General features: G+C 37.8%; 1 protein-coding gene across 17 annotated transcripts in view; it reads right to left on the bottom strand.

Annotated features, from left to right (window-relative positions):
* Window positions 1–12,171, bottom strand: part of MEF2C (myocyte enhancer factor 2C) — a 140,669-nt gene that overhangs the window by 118,904 nt on the left and 9,594 nt on the right. For 14 of the 17 annotated variants that reach the window (XM_054186952.1, XM_054186953.1, XM_054186972.1 and 11 more), the window contains one exon: window positions 11,785–11,883. The gene's annotated coding sequence lies outside the window, so the exon portion shown is untranslated. Of the gene's footprint in view, window positions 1–7,738; window positions 8,677–11,784; window positions 11,884–12,171 lie in introns of those variants that run through there. The other 3 variants (XM_054186959.1, XM_054186954.1, XM_054186958.1) reach the window with 1 other exon arrangement.

Here is a 12,171-nt window from a genome sequence, read left to right as displayed (position 1 = left end):
ATTTCATATATTGCAGTGGGGTAATAAGCTCGTTTTTTCCTCATTTGGCTGCTTTATCAATTCCTTGTCTGCATCTTGTACACATAAGCAAGATAAAGGAAAAACTGGCCACTTGTCCAGGATTCTGTGGGCAAACAGCTTCTCATAAAATACTGCTTCAAAGATCAGTTCCTTATAGGTATAGAACACATTCAGACTATCTTTGTTACTATTTTGTTAAGACTGCTGCCCTACAACTGCAAGAATTAAGAATTAATCATAGCAAGCCAAATTCTACACACTTCGGTAGGAAATTTGAAAAACCTCTGCAAGATTACGGTTTTATGTTCGACTACCATGTATTGTCCACTCTCCTCCATTCCTCCTAAACATTCCTCCTAACCCTCCTAAAAGCCTTCCTCCCTTTTTGCTGTTTCTCCCACTTCTCATACTCCGTACAGGCAGAAGCAACACCCAGGACACAGATGGACAGAAATAAAGCAGGCCTGAGCAGAAGAGCAGAGGACATACTGTCTCCTGCTGGTTTCACAGAATATCCTCAAAATTTCTCTACAAACTGCCCAGGCGCTCCCAAGGGTTACAGCAACCAGAGCCGAGTTCCTGGCAGCACAAGTCTGAAGCTAAAATGCCAGGCTGAAGGGGACGCATGGGCCAGCACTACAGGACGGTCACAGAACCTTGGTGTCCTGTCATTTCTCCACAGCACTCCCCCATCTTTAGAGACAGCTTTTCCACCCAACTCCAATGAAATGATTTAAAACAAATCTCCACTGAGAAGTCCGTATGGAATTTTTAAATTAAAAGTGCCATAGTCTAGCTTTTTACACTGGTGGATACGTTCTGGAACATTTTAATTTCTGTAATGATCTGACAATAGCTAAGATTTTTGATTAAAATAATGCACCATTATTTCAAATATAATATCATATCACAATGTATTTGTCAGTAGGAGGAAGAATTTACTAGAAATCAAATAAATAGCTACTGTGTTACTTCTTTATATTACTAAATGTAGTGTTTCACGTGAACAATGTTCTGCATTATGTTTACTTTTGCAGTTGTGTTTTATTTTCACAATCCTCCCTCCTTGTCCTTTGTACATACTTTGCTAGCGGCTATTGATTGACTACTTAAAAGTAAATAGTGAAATTTAACTGAGCATGGTTTCCACAAATGGCACGCATCCTGTATCTATAAAAGCAAACAGAAATAATGTTATTTCTAATTCAGTTTACTTAACTGTACATTTTGTGATAACAGGACGAGAGATAAAAGCTAGTAATGTCTAAGGTGGATCCCTGCATTGACATTTGGTTAATAATAATTTTCATTATAAACTTCATTAAATCAGTTATACAGTTGAAGAAATAAGAGGCAGAGAAGACCTGTTAGGTTGGATTCCAAGTTTCACATCAGCAGTGCTTTATAACCTGGGAAATGGAGGCAGAGGAGCTTTATGCCATCTGTTCCATTCCATCCCTAATCTGTGGGCTGCCTTATGGTTAAATTAAATGGAGGCAGCAGATACTGACTTTCCAGGACCTGCTAGATTGGCCAGGATCTCTGAAGCTCTCTCCGCTCAAACTCTTGCAGCCCTGCAATGTCAGAGAAGGTGGCAGAAGGCAGAGATAAGTACCTCTGCCCTGCTGAAGCAGGTGACTGACAAGTCACCTGTTCAGGGAATTACAAAAGGGGCCCAGGCTACAGACCTCACCGGTGTCATCACTGAATCCACCTTGCACGAGAGCATATTCCATACAATATTAAAATAAACAATTATCAGATAATTTATCCAGGCCTATTTCTAAATAAGTCAGATAATGTTCTAGAATTTCCTAGGACATATTTCTGCAATCTAAAAGTATTTAGTTGTTAAAAAAAAAGCCGGGGGCGGGGGGAAGAATGCTCAGTGCAGTTCTGTTTAGCTGTGCTTCAGAGTAATAGTCCTACACTTGAACTGCCTTAAACATTTTTTTTTTCTCTATGCTTCCCTCTATTTCTCTTCCAAATTTACTTTCTCTTTGCAAGGGAAGGAGCAATGTAACTATATCACTTTTGCATGTTAGCTTTCCTGGCAGAATAACAGATGCCATTTACATACTTTGAAATACTTTCAAGATGCAAGGAAGTTTAAAGGCTAGGATATTATCCGATGTTTAGTGGCTTAAAGAAATGGCAGATCTCGGAAAGGTCTCTTTGCAGTTCAAAATGAAGGCGAGAAAAATGTGATACTAACAGGGCTGATGGCGGAACACAAACCTAAAACCTGCGTTTTTTATATATACTAAAACCAAACACTAAATCCCATGACTGAGATCTGGATATATAGCTTTAACTCTGTATTCAGTAGGAAACAATTATTTCATCTGTAAGCAGGTACCTAAATTTACCATATGTACCAAATCTTTATCACCCATATTAACTGGTAAACTTATAATTTTTTAATTGCAAAATAATTTCATTTATCTTTAAAATTTCCTTAGTAGAACAAGTATCTAGGAATTCCACTGCTTTTCTTGAAAGTCTTGGAATAATAGGCTATATTTCCAATGTCATCATTAAACTGATCTCAATACTTTACATAAAACTGTGTGACATTAAAATGTGCAAAAGTGCACTCAACCTTGGCTGCTTCTTTATCGTTGTAAGACCGTACCTGTCAGTTCAACTATCCAGCTGGGGCCCATAAGTTTTCTTTTGTCACACTGATGCTAGGTAATTTTTTGAAAATTACACCCTCCCATCAAAAAAATAAAATATTCTACTGTTGTATGATATATATCTAATATAACTGAATGCTTTTTCAGGTATTCAGGAGTTACATGGCCAGACTGAACTTCTAAGAAAAGGACACTATATTTCAGTCTTTACCACTCCAAGCTCCGTTTCAGGATTTTAACGCACATGAATTCCTTTTCAAAAGTACTGATCATCCACATTTAAAATCAAAAGTGTAAGGTGCACATTTTGCGCATTTGAAAACTGTTCTAATACAGTTTTCTTGCTTATACAGCAGTAAAATAACCTGGAACAATTATAAAATGGGATAACTATTCTTTAAAGACTGTAATCAGCAAGCACATCTCAGGCTAATCTTTTTCATCTTATTTGGCCATGAGGTATTTCAGGATATTTCAAACATTTCTAGAACTGCCTTTATTGCCTATTTCCAAGGGCTTACTTTTTGAAACATTATCCTACTAAAATTTTAAAAATTCCCAATTTAGCCTTTTAATACCCTGTTGAGAAGTCAGTGTAATGCACATAGGAAACAAAAGCAGGAAAAGAAAATGTACTTTTATATATATATAACATAAACTCTTCAAAATACAGCTAGGCAAAGCTAGTATAAAAGAAAATCAAAATGTGCTTTCAGTGTCCATTAAGATGAAACATCTGAATTAACAGGCGTTTCCTGTCTGATTATAATAACACACACAAAATTAAATACATAAATATTAATTTTATGTATCACATAAGATGAAGACAATGAAAAAAACTATGTTTACATTTATGGTTGACTCATTAGTGTTTTATTATGTGAAACACTAGGAGGCATCAGTTGGGTAAAAAAAAAAAGACGACTTCTTTTGAAAAATGGTAAGAAATTAGCATAGAAGTTATCAGCTTCAAAGTTTCATACTTCCAAATCTTAAGGGCTGTACATTATAACTAAATTATGCTAATAGCCGAAACTCTATTTTCACTGCTTAATGACATATTTAATAATATAGGGACAAAATTTAATTTCCTATTTTCAAACCAGACTTCTATGTTCACATATGCAACACAAAGTATAGTTTTACATCAAATTACATTTTTAAAAATAAAAGAATAGAGGTAAACTAAGATGACTTACTTGTTCCTCAAGATTATACTTTTTGATAAATCTGCAAAGCCCTGACACATTTTATGCACTCTCCTCTGCACATAAGCTCTTAACAGGGTAAATGCAGTGAATTTAGTATAGTCCTAGGCACTTTTAAGAACTTTTAATTGCTATTAGAGGATATCATCTAGACAAAAATGTTTTTAAAAAAACCAAGGACAATAATCTGCTACATTTTAAATATATTTCCCAAAAGCAGTGAATTAAACAGGTATTTTAAAAATTTGTATAAGAATGCTACAAGTGGCTCTACCTTTTATCACAAAGTCACACGAAACCAGTAATGTAAAACTGAGTTTCCTTCCTTCAAATTGCATTTAACAATGACTAAACAACAGAGTTATAGTTGTCTTAAAAAATAATCAATTGAAATTGAAGTGTGCCTTGCCATGCTGCAGCAATCAGCTTTTATCTCTGCCCAATCAAAATGACATGTGAACTGCCTAATCCTTCTTTTGTAAGGCACATAAGACTTTGTTGTCACTGTTGGTTTTGTGAATCGCTTCTATAAGCTGGTCTGATTTCCTAAAGATGACAGATCCTAGTGAATAGACAAGCTCTACTGCACTGCAGTCAATGAGACAGTGAGATTAAAGTGGAGGACTGAAGACACTAGCTTTTAATAACCTGTTCCACACGCAACATTGACGGTTAGTTCTGAGAAAACTACCTTAAAGCTGGTCAGAGGACCCAAATAATTCCTTTTAAAAACAGAAAATCAAAAACTTAATTTTTTCAATTTTTCACTTGCACCACCAGTTGTGTCTGCTGACCAGAGTTCTTTTAAGCCCATTTTGTTTCTGAAATAACATACAAAACTGTATCTTCATCTTTTTCAAATACCAGGATACTAACCCTACTCTTAAGTTTGAAGTTTTCTAGCTGCTCGGAATTACATATATAATTTTTTTGGTATTTTATACCTAAGTCGCTATAGACCCTAAATGAGGACGTAGCAAAATCTCTCTGCTGATTATCATATAGAAAAATTTAAAAATCTTAAAGTACATCACAAATATAACTGCTTTGGTTATTTTTCAAAATGCTGAAGCAGAGACCATAAACTTGAAATTATATAGCACCTTATTTATGTTCATCTTCAAAATCAGTGTTTTCAAAAGAATACTGCTACACCTTACTTGATTTTTGGATGAATTATCACATAATTTAGAATAATGATGTCCAACAGGTAAAAATGGAGTCTACATATCAAAAACCAAATACTTATTCTTTCAAGCACCTAACAGCAGTTAATGACTTCTTGCTCAATGAGACGTATAAATATACTTAGCTGTCTTTGAAGACTGACCTGAACTATTCTGGTGAACAATAAATTAACCTGTTACAGAAAAAAGTGAAATTAAAAGAAATGAAGTTGGCAGAAGTATTTTATTCACAACTCCTGCTTAGTTCCTAAGTTTCTATGTAGTTGTATTTATCTACTAAATAGTGAGCTATCAAAATCTTTCAGAGGTAAACTTTTGGAAGAAGGTTCAGAAAGCTTCATTTCTCTTTGTCTATAATATTTTAGATGTTTCAAAAAATAAAACCATTTAAGAGAGGCATCTCTCTAGTTTTGAATATATATGTTGCAGGTACACAAATTAAGAGTGTTTATAAAAAAAAAAAAGAAAAATCGTCTGATCCTACATTGAAAGAAAATTCACAGTAAGAAAGTATTTGTATTAATTTTCTTAGGACGCTCCAAAACTAGCAGCTCAGGAACATAACTCTAAAAGACTTAATCTCACACTCTATTCATCATTTAGTACCAACTTCTATAAGGCTCTTAAGCCTAAATTTCATTTTTTCTTGGTCAAGTAATCTTAAGAGGATACAGACGTATCTGATTCCTGCATTCATTTATAGGACATCGAAATTTACATTCTTTATATCTCTGTCCTAAGAGAGCTAGGGGACAGGCAAGAGGTTTAGGTCTCCTAGGGGCCTGATCCTGTAAATCTTTTTTCCTGTGACTTGTTCATTTTCACCCAAGTAGTTTCAGCATTGTCAGTGGGACTAGTCGTGTAAGTAGTGTTTGCATGAAAGAAGGCTTTCATGTACAGGTCGCAGAATTTTCTTCTCATCCTAGCTATGTAGGACATATTAGTAAAAATATATATAAACAGCAAGTTTATAAAATAAAAGGATGTGTACTACAAGGAACATAAACACCCTGAATTCAGGACCATTCTCCTAAGTTCTTCCTCAAAGAATTTCTCCATTACTTCCAAAGGGACTTAAGTGTGAGCAGAGACTTCAGTATTAGACTCCACATGAATTATGTATTCATTAATACAGAAAGAATAATATAACAGGTTTTTTAACAAAACTGATAACACAAGAAAGTCTTGTGGGATTTTTGATTTTAGGTACCTAAATCATGTAACAAAAATAGTTCACAAAATAACAAATCCACTAAGTGGCCATTTGCCTGAGCGTTTGAACTGGAAATCAGCATGTATGTAATACAGAGGTTAGAACTGGTTCACAGGTGGTTATATTTCCATGCCCTGCCAAGCCTCTAGGGATTAGAGTTATTATACCCCATATAAACATCTTTACTCTTCAACCACAATACCCGGGCAAGTGCCAATAAAAGAAATCTAGTCACATTTGCATCTACTATAATTGGTTTATCATCCATCTTATAGTTCTTTTAAAGTAAAGATATGAAACTAGGACATTTGCCATTAAGCAGATTGTCAGATAAGTGTTAGGAAAATGCATTTTGTGTCAAGACAATTATTTTCTGATCACCAGTAAAATACTGGCAAAGTGCCTTTCTCTGCTTAATTCTCTTAAATCTTTAGTCTTAAATTGTGTATTACAGTATTTAATTTCAGGATACAGGTATTTGCTAGTAATAATTATTATATACAATAAAGAAAATAGAACTCTTCTGTGAAAGACAATGCTTAGGTTCCCACAATGATTCACTTAAGTTTTGTTTTGCATTGTGCTGCCTTTTTTTTTTTTTTTTTAGAAAAGAAATTATTAATTCGTCTTTATACTTGTTTTGCTTTTCAGGCTGACAGAAGGTCACACTAAGTTTTATGGGAAACCCTAAGTATTACAGTTACATAATGCACCAATAGTCTTACAAGTCTCTCATTTACATTAAACTTTATCTTAGCCTGTAAGTAACTGTACTGCTGCTAAACCAGCCAGTTTTGTAAGACTGATCAGCTCTACTCCCTTGTACTAAAAGAATGTAAAGATTACTCAAAGTACTATGTAAAGATCAAGGTATACTATTCCAAAAGAGGTTTGCAGCCCATGACTTAAATTCCCACATCAATGCAGGGGAGTCTTTCCATCTCAAACCTAAGTATTCAAATGAAAGATGCACAAAGTTAAACACTTGCAAGCATGCATTACCTAAACTCCAGAACTGAAGAGCCGTCATACAATGTTCTTCATACAATGAAGTTTAAGGGCATTTCACTCAAACTGGATTGTTTCCTTAGTCTGATAAATCAGGGTGCAAGCACTACAAGGTCATAGCATTTGGTGAACTATTCAAATCAAACAAGCTTCGAACACTCCACAATATCAAGCACACAAATGATATAAACTAACTTCATCAAAGTTTAAACGCTTATGACACTGACAGAGACAAGTCTGCAGTAATTTACTAGACAGTGATTTAACTATGTTACTTGTCTAAAAAGTTACTTTTAAGCAATTGACAGTGCAATTGTACACTTAAAAAGTCTGCAAGCAACCTCAATCCCAGTCCACATACAATGACCGATGCATTCTTTAAACGCAATAGGAAATGTACACTGGGCTTTCATACCATGCCCACTATATTTTATTCCGATGCTGAATTTCACATGTACTTACATTATAAACATTTAGCTGTTTGGATGATCAGACTAGTCCTTGAGATATTTTCCTTTCATAGGAAAAAGAAAAAATCCCTTTACTTCTTCCAGCCTTAAATATTCACCACCTGGTTCAACATGCAGCCTCCTTGAATCACACACACAACCTTCAAAGTCAATCCAATAAGCAGCCAGAAGATGTCTGGTGTGTGTGTGTGTGTGTGTGCGTGTGTGCAGCGTGGAGGAGGAGAAAGTGGCTGAGCTGCTGGTCGGATTAAAAGTAACCGGACTCGTCCTGAAAGCGTCCAGGAAGGAAGTGACAGCAGGCGAATGGGAAAAGGCGAGCAGCTCACAGCCTTTGTAACATCGGGAGGGGAAGGGGGAGGCGAGGAAGGGATTCAAACTACACGCCTGATGAGGTGTCCTTCTCTGCTTCGCTCCCACTGCCTCTCTTTTCTTCTCCTTCCCCGTCTCTCTCTCTCTCTCCTCTCTCTCTCTCTCCCACAATCCGAAACGAATGACTCTCTCCTCCCGAGCTGGAGAAATAATCAGTTTCACTCTTGCAAAAAGGGGGCGGGATCAGATCCCGAAAGCGTTTTAATAAAACAAACATAGAGCAGCAGCAGCGGCAGCAGCTCCCTTCCTTGCCCCTCTAGTCTAAACTAGATTGATAAATTACTCCACTACACTACTTTAATTATGTATATGGTATGCAGAATAAATCACTGAACATCAGCACCTCAATCAAGCACTTTTTAAATGATAATTGCATCTTGGGTGAATCAATCTTTCCATTCCTGACATTTTGCTAATTTTAGTTTTACGGTGGGGGTAATGGCATATGCCACACGCAAACCTAATGACAATCCTTTATTATACCGAGCCAAGACAACACGGCGACCCGGTGCGTATTTCACCCCCACACCAAACCCTGCCCTACCGGCGAGGTGCAGCAGGATCGCTGCGAGGGCTGGCAGGATCCGGCAGCCCGGGGCAAGCTGCGGGGGCTCCGAAATGTCCCCGCCTGTCGCCACCCTGACACGCCGGCGCCCACCCGCCTCGCGCTGCGCTCCGACACCTCCCGGAGCGGTTTGGGGCCAGGGGAGGGCGCGGAGCTCGGGAGGGGCAGCAGCCCCGCGGCCACCGTCCTTGTCACCGCAACCCCCTCCGCGCCCATCGTCCCTGTCACCACAAACTCCCCCCCGCAGACCTGCGGCACCCCTCGCCGGGCTCCTTCTGTGCAGCCCAACTTCCCAAACTCATCCCGGCTCGGCGGGGCGGGAGCCATCCCGAGGGCAAAGTTTGGGGAGGAACGATGGAGGGATGACATCCCGCTCGGGTCCCTGTCACCGCCGGCGGCGGTCTCTTGTCAGGCTTGCCCACAGAAATGCAGCATTCTGTGTAAATGGACAGGACTTTTCCTTTTTCCTTTTTTTTTTTTTTTTAAATAGGTTCATTTGCTTTTAAATTCGGAGTGAAAGGACTGTACTGTATGAAAGCTTGAATCCAAATTAAGCGCGTGCAATAATTTGTGAGTAAAACAGAGTTTGCAGAGACTTGCTTTAATTTCTATGTAGATAGACAACTTTTACGATCCTTTGAGAGCAGCAGGGGAGTTTATAAATGCACAGACCATTATTTTTATAATAGATTAAGGTACTGGAAATAGGAACAGCACGCATGATAAAACCAGACGACTGAATTCAAACAACAGTGACAAATTTGGTTTATTTTAATACAAGTCCTTGGTCTCGCAGTCTTTTCCCTTATAAACATCTCATTGGGCCACTGACCTACTTCCGAAGTTCTGTATTCGACAGTGAATAAATGCCTTTTCAATTCAACAGTACTTCTTAAAACATGGATGCTCAAAGTATGGTCAGAGCAAAAATGAAGCTAAGGCAGCTCTAGCAAGCACCCTGCAATTGCAGATCCCCAGGGAATATCCTTCAGTGCCTGTGGGTCTCATTGTGCCCTACGCTGTCTTGGTGCAATTTAGATACGGAGTGGACAACTCTCCATGGACAGACAGTTAACGTGCTATAAATGCACCCAGAAAAACAACAATAGCAGTGATACTGATGTGCCCAGAGCCACCAGGCAGCCAGACACGAGCCAAGCACACCGCATACGGTGGCGAGAGGCACATATGCTCGGCAGTGTCAGCAGCGGAGCCTGAGTAACGCTGGGGAAGAAACACTTTCTTAGCCTCAGGTTTGGCATGAAGCACAGCAGGAAAAAAATACAGAACAGTTACATGGGTTGTACCCTTGCTATGCCCCTTCTGCAGACAATTTTGGCCTCCCGGCATGGCACACTCCTATCCAGCAATATTCATGTTTTCTTAGTGTCAAAAATAAAAAAAACTGCATTAAGACTTCACACTTTTGTGCTCTAATTGAAAATGACTGTTATCATCTGCTTTATTTTGTACAGGATATATAAGTTATCAGGTTTCTGGCTAGTTGGTAATGCAGCCCTTCAACTGGCAAGACAGAACACGAGCACCGTCATACCTTGAAAGCAATTATTACAGTAGGCAAGTATTTCAGAAAATAAAAGTATACAGCAGCTTAGCACATCTACTACACCTCTGTGTGGGCACTTGTGGCCTAATCTTTAAATAGTTGTGACCTTCACATACTGGAGCACCTTAAAGCCATGCCAAGTTTTTGTCATGAGTACAATTCATCAAATCCATGTAAAGGACACCTCAATTTTTAAAGTAGGGTTCAGATGCTAGATGGACAAACACATATAAGGGGAGGGGTTACGCTTTATCACTCATCTCAGGGTTAGATAAGGCACGAATTTATGCAGTATCTTTTGAAGTGTTCAGGGTTTTTTTCTCTCTTTTGCTGCATTTAATTTTAAAATCTGGAATAATTTCAAACAGTGAAAAACCTTTGTTCTGGTGTCTGTACTTGTACTGATGCTCCACAAATGCACCCTTTTCAAATTTCTGGCATGAAACTCAAATAGACTCTTTTTTGCTGGTCACAGGTCATGTGTAGGTCTGCTGACAAATTTTTTTTTTTTCCTTAATCCACCACCTGAGGCACGCACTGTTTTAAACAATGAGACATCAGTCAAAATGTAATAATTATAAAATCAGATCTCCAAAGTTTTATGAAAGAGTGAAGTGTGTATCCAAGTATCTGTTTCCCTTACAAGTGTGATTATCTCAAGGTAACATTCCTTTGAAGATGATTATCAAAGTCCGTTTTTGTTCTTTTGTGGATGCAGAGCATATCTTTCCCTTAGGAGAAACAAGATTGCCAGCTTACATCTTTTAATGGCGTTTAAACTGAAAAGCAGTAAGGTTACTATGAAATGATCCACCTCCTTTGCATCTTAACCCTGGGGCGGCTTGGTTTCTATTTTCTGTTTAAAGTTCTGCTCAACCCCACTCCACTCCACGCCTCGCTCTCTTCCACCACCTCCCTATCTTGTAAGAGCAACACAGTATAACACTTCTTCCCATGTCTGGCTGCTTTTAAACTTGGCCCACGCTGGGTGCAGCGCTTGAAGTAAGCTTTACAAAATTATTTTAAAGTGAGCTGGGGCGGTTGCCACAGCAACCCACCCTGAGAGAAATCGAGGCTATAGATTAATCTACCCCACAAGATTATTCAACAGTACTGTATTTGTTCTTCATTCATTCAGAATATTCCCTCAATCCATATGCCTTTATAATGAACAAAAGATGTAAACTCAGATAATTTCAAAGATAATAGGATATATATTCCAGGAGCACAATTTAAATGCTTTGTAAACCACTGCAAAGAGCTGAAATGTACATGGCTCTTCGCAAAATCATTTAATTACAAAAAAATATTTGCAAGGTAGGCACAGCTGACACACGAACTTTAAATAAAATGGCATGCCATTACTAAAATGGTGTTATATGCATCAAGCAATTATTACAGAAAGCCTTTGTCACAGGTGTACCTGTAAGTACATAATACAGCAGAGCTTGCTCTCCAGGCTTTGCTTTTAACATTAAATCTGAAAACAATAAATAGTACTTTGTAATATTAAATGCAATAAATATTAAACACTCACCACATACACCCTCTTTATTGTCAAAATCATCCGCCTCCAATGCTTTACTTAATCTTTCCCATAGTAGTTACTTCACAGTTTACAATTCTTGTTCGGCACCTTAGATGTTTAAAAGCACAAAAGTAGTGTATTATTAAAATGCAAACCTATAGTATTTAAATATATTCAAAGAGATTTATGAAACAATTTCTATAAAAAGAATACTAGTCTTTACTGATGTGCACTTAGGCCTAAAAGGAATATCACTTTTAAGTAACTTGACATTTTCAGAAGCTGTAATGAACTCCATCTGAATCCTACCTTAGGGATGCTACGCTATCAATAAAATTACAAAACTATTGATCTTGGGCTGTACTCGCCCTCCAATTGGTACTTAGAAAATTATTT

Source organism: Rissa tridactyla, chromosome Z (assembly GCF_028500815.1).
Source record: "Rissa tridactyla isolate bRisTri1 chromosome Z, bRisTri1.patW.cur.20221130, whole genome shotgun sequence".
Lineage (NCBI taxonomy): Eukaryota > Metazoa > Chordata > Aves > Charadriiformes > Laridae > Rissa > Rissa tridactyla.
The sequence above is the reverse complement of the archived record's forward strand: the minus strand, read 5'-3'. Positions and strand labels throughout refer to the sequence as shown.